The sequence below is a fragment of the Camelus dromedarius genome, chromosome 7 (assembly GCF_036321535.1).
Source record: "Camelus dromedarius isolate mCamDro1 chromosome 7, mCamDro1.pat, whole genome shotgun sequence".
NCBI lineage: Eukaryota > Metazoa > Chordata > Mammalia > Artiodactyla > Camelidae > Camelus > Camelus dromedarius.
In genome coordinates this window covers 60,205,430-60,213,921 of record NC_087442.1, presented here as the reverse complement: position 1 = coordinate 60,213,921, position 8,492 = coordinate 60,205,430, and the positions used below count along the sequence as shown (strand labels likewise).

The 8,492-nt window shown below is 35.0% G+C and overlaps 1 protein-coding gene across 1 annotated transcript in view; it reads left to right on the top strand.

Annotated features, from left to right (window-relative positions):
* The first annotated feature begins 320 nt into the window (after positions 1–320).
* Positions 321–8,492, top strand: part of ASB4 (ankyrin repeat and SOCS box containing 4) — a 31,173-nt gene continuing 23,001 nt past the window's right edge. Inside the window, exon 1 of the mRNA XM_064487555.1 lies at positions 321–406. The gene's annotated coding sequence lies outside the window, so the exon portion shown is untranslated. The remainder of the gene's footprint in view (positions 407–8,492) is intronic.

The following is an 8,492-nucleotide window of genomic DNA, read 5'->3' as shown; positions in this document are numbered from 1 at the left end:
ACAAACAAAAAGTAGATTGCTCCTAAAGGAACAAAAAACCTGATGGGCTCTCATTTCTCCATGGTGTTTGGTATTAGAAAAAGAGTTAAACCAACTTACAAAATATTGTGGAGAAGATTAACCAAGAATTCTGCACTCTTTAAATATTATTTTTAATGTATGATGACAATTTTAAAATAGTATACAATATTTGAGTTCTTAGAAGAGATGCTGAAAGTTTCCCTCCCTGAAAAATTTACTAGACATACAACTGTTAACTGGATCATGCAAAATACATGGGATGCATTCATAAAACAATTTTATTTTTGTTTTCCAGTGTCTCTTTAAATTATTCAGAGGATCTGTTTTCTCCCTTACTGTGGGAGGAAAACTCAGGTGGATCCATGTCTTCTCTGGTAACTCTTAGGTAAGAAAATATTACACAGTCACTTTAAATCTCACAAGTCAGTTTCAGTTCAAAAGCTGAACATTCAGGGCGAATAATTCAAACTTGATTTAAACTTGAGGAGCCTCATCTCTCCCTTTGCTCAAGTCTGCTGCAGACTGGAAGCACACAGCTGGGGAAGGGGGCGACTCTTCCCTCACCTAGCACTTCCACTCCTTCTTATCCATCTTAGTAATGATGGTTTCCAAACCCCGCGGAGCAGGTGCAAGGGAAAGGGAGGAGGGATAAGAAGATCAGAAAGAAAGAAGGTTTCTTCTAGGGATCTAGCTTGGCCACCTTCTGTATTCGGCAGATGTTTAAAACGCTGCAGTCTGGTAAGTACATAGAAATAAATTTTAAAAACTATATGTTTAAAAAAACAGTATGGTACTGGCACAGAAATAGACACATAGATCCATGGAACAGGATAGAAAGCCCAGAAATAAACCCACACACTTATGGTCAATTAAAGGAGGTAAGAGTATACAGTGGAGAAAAACAGTCTCTTCAGGAAGTGGTGCTGGGAAAACTGGACAGCTACATGTGAAAGAATGAAATTAGAACATTCTCTAACACCATATACAAAAATAAGCTCGGAATGGATTAAAAACCTAAATGAAAGACCAAATACTCCAAAACTCCTGGAGGAAATCATAGGCAAAACACTCTTTAACATAAATCGCAGCAGCATTTTTTTTGATCCATTTCCTAGAGTAATGGAAACAAAAGCAAAAATAAGCAAATGGGACCTAATTAAACTTAAAAGCTTTTTCAGCAAAGGAAACCATAAACAAAACAAAAAGACAACCTACGGAATGGGAGAAAATATTTGCAAATGATGAGATTGATAAGGGATTAATTTCCGAAGTACACAAACAGCTCATACAGCTTAATATCAAAAAAACAAACAACCCAAGTAAAAAATGGGCAGAAGACCTAAATATACATTTCTGTAAAGAAGATATACAGATGGCCAACAGGCACATGAAAAGATGCTCAACATCACTAATTATTAGAGAAATGCAAATCAATACTACAATAAGACATCACCTCACACCAGTCAGAATGGCCATCATTAAAAAGTCTACAAGTAATAAATGCTGGAGAGGGTGTAGACAAAAAGGAAGCTTCCTTCACTGTTGGTCAGAATGTAAATTGGTGCAGCCACTATGGAGAACAATATGGAGATTCCTTTAAAAACTAAAAATAGACTTACCATATGAACCAGCATTCCTACTTCTGGGCATATATCTAGAGAAAACTCTGACTTGAAAAGTTACATGCACCCCAATATTCATAGCAGCGCTATTTACAATAGCCAAAACATGGAAGCAACCTAAATGCCCATTGACAGATGATTGGATAAAGATGTGGTGTGTATTTTTATACACACACACACACACACACACACATACATATATATATATATAATGCAGTATTACTCAGCCATAAAAAAGAATGAATGCCATTTGCAGCAACCTTGACTAGATCTAGAGATTATCATGTTAAGTGAAATAAGTCAGACAGAGAAAGACATTGTATGATATCTCTTATATGTGTAATCTAAAAAGATGATACAAATGAACTTATTTACAAACAGGAAATAGATTTATGGACATAGAAAACAAACTATTGTTACCAAAGGGGAAGGGGAGAGGGATAAATTAGGAGTTTGGGCGTAGCAGATACAAATTACTGTATGTAAAATAGATAAATAAGGACCTATTGTAGAGCACAGGGAACTATATTTAATAACCTATAATGGAAAAGAATGTGAAAAAAATGTATGTGTATGTATAACTGAGTTACTTTGCTGTACACCCAAAACTAACACAACAATGTAAATCAACTGTACTTCAGTTTAAAAAAACATGGTTTAATGATTACAAAATCAAAACAATAGTCAAAATTGTTTTAGAAGGATCCGTTTTATTATTTTTGGAAATAAACACAAGATTAACCCCAGATTAAATTAATAAATTTGGAGAAGTAGGATAAACAGTGGGATGAGTTCCTTATTTTCATTAAGTGCTGCCCTCCAGGCACGTGCACTGACCCCCTGTTCAGCCATGCTGCCCACCTCGAGCATATGGGTCAGCTCACCACTGTAGGACCCCAGCATGCTCCAACTGAGAGAGAATCTTTCAGGCAGCATTTAAATTTTGAATTTTTAGCTACTAACCTGCCTTTTCTCCTTTTCTGGTAGATAGCAAATTAAAACTTTTCTCTTTGTGCAGGGGATTCAGGATATATCATGCACTGGCTGCTAGCACCCAGTTTAGCTTTTCCCATGTGGGTTAAGGGAAGGACAGGCTGCAAAATTTGTTGGATCCAGTGAAAAATGAAAATGTGGGATCTCTTATTAAAAAATATTATTAATAATTTCACGGCGGTGACAGCAAAGCAGTGAACCAAGTGTGAGGCCCTTCTAGACGAGGAGCCGTGTGTGAAGCCAGCCAACCCTGGTTGGAAATTACTGGCCACATTGTAGTCTGGATCGTATTTCTGCATTTCTAGTAAGAGGCCAAAGAGAACCCAGCTTCCACATCATAATAATTTAAATGCTGTTTATTCAGAAAATTTTGTAATTAACCATGGACGAAACATGGAAGACTAGATTGAGGTTGTAGGACAAAATATTAAAATCTTAACAACTTTGACAATGTAAATCATAGCTGTCCGAAATGAGGTGTGTAAGTACAGGAGGAAAATAGCTTGGGGATATTCTCATTTCATAAGAGATAATGTAATAAATACATGGGTAGAGACTTAAGTGTAATAAAGTTTTAATATTTCAGCAGGAGAATTAAAACATGGTGAAAATATCAAATATTGAAAGGAGATTTAGTATAAATAAACAATAACTTAGCTTTTATATCAGAAAGTAAAAAATACTATCTAAATTTGGTAATAAATAGATAAATAAATACATTAGCTGGAGTTAGAGAGATAACTGCCAAAAGGTCTAAAAACAGACATAGTTAAAAGAGGGGGCTTTGTAAATTCATCCATTCTAGGAAATTGTCAACCAAGTTCTTCTATTCCTTTGATTTTTTTTTAAAACATGTGCCTTATTATTTAATAAAAGCAGCTTTGAAGAACTAAGATAAGTTAATCCAAGAGGAAGATATGGCATAAATGTGGTTTTTGATAAGCAGATGTGTCTATGAAAATAGAGAATGCATATTCCTGTATACTGGTTCCCAGTGCCTGGCACTCATGTGGACAGTGCTACTTAAAGATGTATAGCTGCTCGATGACAAAAGTTTATTTAAATTACTTATTAAAAGTCATCCTCTATTACTGGGTAAAAAGATAAAAACAAAAAAATTAGAAACAAATGTAGAAGTAAAAGATAGATCAGGATATGTAAGTGCAAAAGAAAATTAGGCAAATCTTCAAGGAAAGATGGTGGCAAAAGCCTCCCACCCCCCCAAAAAAAGACATAAGATTAAAACAGTAAAAAGAGTATTTTCTTTTTTGTTTATGTGTGGGAGTTTTTTTCTATTACAATTATACCGGATTAAAATGTTTTAAAAGAGTATCAAACAGGCTGTCAGTACTAAAATCAAGGTAATATTTTAACTGCTTACCACAAACTTTAAAAAGTATCAATATTAAAATGGAATGGTTCAGGGGAAGGAACAAAACGCCGACTTCTTAGATGACTGAAAAAGTCCAACATTATGCTTGCGGTTTCAACTTGAGATGTTGATTCATCTTGAGATCAATACTTGATCCCTATTATCAAAGAAAGCATTACAGAGAGTGGATGAAATGTTCAGTGTTAGGCTAGTTGGGACCAAAGGTGTAGGTGGCTTAAAGGAAAGTCAGAACCCCTAGAGAACCCAGAAAACAAGGTAAGATTCCTCATTTTGCTCTTCCAATGTAGAGTTTCGTGAAAGGGGCTGGACTGAAGATGAGGAAAAGAGACCACTTAAATGTAGGAATGAGACAAACCACTTCCCAGAGACATTTATGCTGGAGCATCATATCAAATCATAAGGCCCCAAGTCAAGGAATAATTCAAATGTTGAGAGTGTTCCCCTGACACAGGTGGTGGGCTCTGTAATGCAGAATGTTTAAGGAAGTTAGGCACAAAGAAAGCAGAAAGAAAACACAACATCAGCCGTTGTTCAGCTGGTCCCTACCTCTCTTCTCGCCTGCTGAAAGACTGAACAGAGAAGTGAAAACAATCAACACTGCAAACTCAGGTTTACCGGAGGTAATACACACAAGGTAAATTGGTGGAGGGAAAGTCAGAAAGTGTAGGATTCAAGAAGATAGCACCCTACTGTTTCAGATCTAATAGGAGGCTTGGATCTAACAGACCTAATAGAAGTCTTAGATAAAACTGTCTCCATCAAAGTTAATAAGCTGAGAGGGTATTCTGTAAACATAGTGACTGAGTATGGAGAGCTGCTTATTCCCCTCTAATCTCAACTGCTACAATTTTATTTTAGAATTTTATTGTTGAGCTTTTCATTTGCCTTTATTTACCTGAAATTTAACACACACACAAACACACACACACGCAAGATCTAGTTTGTGCTTTTAAAACATTGTTAGTGTTTGGTCCCATTGCTATTATTAAATAGTCCATTTATTTATTTCTCCACTGATTGGTACTGCCCCATCTGTCATTCCAGATACTTTCTGTAAGTAGATTTGTTTCTAGGCTGTGCATTATATTTCATTCTCCATGCATCAATACCGCATTTTAAAAAATGTAAGTATAGTTGATTTACAATATTATGTAAGTTTACAATGTTATATAAGGTGCACAACATAGTGATTCTCAATTTTTAAAAGTGATACTCCATTTATAGCTATTAAAATAGCTATATTTTATATAGCTATATTAGGTATAGCACATATTCCCTGTGTTGTGCAATATTTCCTCGTAGCTTAATTTTTTTGTACATGTTAGTTTGTACTTCTTAATCCCCTACCCCTATTTTGCCCATCTCCTGTTCCCTCTCCACTGGTAGCCACCAGTTTTTTTCTCTATATTTGTAAGTCTGTTTCTGTTTTGTTATATTCACTACTTTCTTGTATTTTTTTGATTCCACATATAAATGATAATATAAAGTATTTGTCTTTCTCTGTCTGACTTATTTTACTAAGCATAATACCCTCCAGGTCCATCCATGTTGTTGCAATTGACAAAATTTCATTCTTTTTTATGGCCAAGTAATATTCCATATACATATATTATATATGTATACATGTATAATATATATACCACATCTTTTGATCTACTCATTTGGTGGTGTACCCTTGGGTTGTTTCCATATCTTGGCTATTGTATATAGTACTGCTCTGAAAATTGGGATTCATGTATCTTTTTGAGTTAGTGTTTTCATTTTTCTTCTGATAAATACCCAGGAGTGGAATTACTGGATCATACGGTAGCTCTATTTTTAGTTTATTGAGGAACCTCCATAGTTTTCCATAGTAGCTGCATCAATTTACATTCCCACCAATGGTGTTAATTATAGTTTGCTTGGCTATCTGGAAAGGTAAATACCTCTTCTTCATCATCTCTTCTTTCTTTCTCATTCTTTTACTCCTTTTTCCCAAAATTGATTTGTTCTTACTCTATGAAAATTTTGTAAAAAATATGTGAATTGCATTGAATTGATAAGTTCAGGAAGAATTGCCATCCATACAATATTGAATCTTTCTATCGATGAACATAACAGAACTTTCCATTTAAGTCCTTTGCCTTCAATAAAGTTTTTTCATTTTCTCCATAATGATCTTATTTATAGCCTGAAAAATAAATAAGTAAAGCACAAACAACCCAATGGAAAATAGGCAGAGGCTATTAGACAATTCACGTAGGTGGAAATCTTGTTGCCTGTAAACATATGAGAAAACACTCTACTGGTAACCAGGTGAATGCAGATTAAATCGAAATACCATTTTATACCATCTAATTGGCAAACATTAAACAGTGTGACAGTAACAAGTGTTGGAAAAGACTTTGAACCTTTAAACTCTACTGATTGACATATAAACTGAGATAACCACTGATAGGTATAATTTAATATAGTTGAAAATGTTCATATACTACTACCCAGTAATTCAATTTCTCTCGCTAAAGAAGCTCCTGTACAATTTGAAAGGTGTTTGTTATTATGAAAAAGCTTAAAAACTTAACTGTATTTAGTAGAGGAATTGCTAAACTGTAGTTTAAGTATGCACTGTAATTCTATTCAGCAGTTGAAATGAAAAAATCAGCTCTCTGCTCAAAGACATAATGTGACTGATAAAAACAGGTTGTAAAAATCAGTACCACTTACATAGTTTTTAAGAACATAAAATGATAGTATATATGTTGTTTATGGATACATATATGAGTGATAAAAGAATGAAAATTTACAAGGGAATGACAAAAATCAACCTTAGAATCGTTATCTCTGAAAAGAAAGAAAGGGAGGGAAGAAAGGAGAAATGAGCTGAGTTTTTTCTATAAAATTTTATCTTGGAAAAAAGAAAACCAAAGTGAATATGGCAAAGGTTAATATTTGTCAAATATGGTAAGTGGTATATAGATGTCTGTTATATTTTCTGTATTTTTGAATTCTTTCATAATTTGTAAAAAAAAAATCTTAGATTAGTGCTGATGTAATAATAGATATTTAGATGTAGTAACATAGTAGATTTCTAACTTAATTCCATTTTATATATAAACTCAAAATACTTTTGAACTGTAAATAAATATGGACATTTTCAGGAATGCAGCTATGCTAAGGCAAGACTGGACCAAGATCTTTTTCCTCATTTTGAAATACCATTCATTATGGCAATGACATTTGTGGTGTCAGAATACAAGATAACCTGTCAGTTCCACAGTGTGGCTGCTAGGGTTCTATATATGGGTTTAAGCAAATCAGCGTTTCATCATGTCATCTAGGATAGTTACTAACATACTGAATTTCATACTACATCATTGCAATTTATTTATATCATTTGTAACAATAAAAACTATGTAGTTATATAATTCTTGCTTTTTTTGCCTTTACATGTTAACTAGGCAGTAAATATAATAATATACTTATTATATTTAAATTTTTATATTATATAAAAATAAATATTTTTTAAAAGATTATGTATAAAGGGAGATGATAGCATCTGTGGATTTCACTGCAGAATAGGAAAGGCACATCTGAAAAGGCTGAAAAGCCCTGCTCTGGCCTGGCCCTCCATCTCACCGGTGACCTCCCCACTTACACACAGGCTGTGCAAGAAATCAAGCCCATTATAGGGAGGGAGGCTGGGGCTGGGGGTTGGGATGAAGTGGAGGTGTGGGTTCCATGACTCTGGGAAGAGGGAGAGGTGACAGTTTCTGCAGTGACAGCAACCTGCCCCGACTCTCAAGTAGCTTTTGAGATGATAGAACTTGGGGGAATGTGAATGCCTTGGAGGAGATTTCTGAGGGCCAACTTGTAGCCTGTAGGGAGTTGCAAAGCCCAGCAGAGGGAGCCACATGATGACTGATCACGAAAGATCAGCTAAGCCAGTAAATGGGCACTTGGCGGCAGGTTAATTTTATTTGGGGAGGGGGAGGGATAAGGCCTTGTGAGGTGTCATAACTAGGATTCATTAAATTGATTCTACCTGTTAGGAGGTAATGAAATGAGACTATCATTATGGGAGTGTGGGAGAACAGAAAATATTTAATACCGATGGGCACTGAGTCCCTTGTAAACCTGGTTTCAGGAATATCCCTTCCCTTGGCCCATTTCTGTGGCCAGCTCCCACTCTTTTTGTGCAATTCTTATCCTGTGTCCTCCCTTCATCCTATTCTCAGTGCACACAAGTCTCTGTCTCTTTTGCCCACAGATGAAATCTGAAAAGTCCTTGTTCTTTATCAAGCAATGAAAATTAAAATTTTTCTTTGTCTCATTTGCTACCATTTCAGACTACTTCTGGAGTACATCTTGTATACATTAGAAGGTTCATGAAGAGCCTCTCTCATTAAAAGTTACTTTACACCAGAAATAATTTACCCTTCTCCCCTAGAATGAAAATTGCTGCAAATTTTGTGGAAGTATAGTTT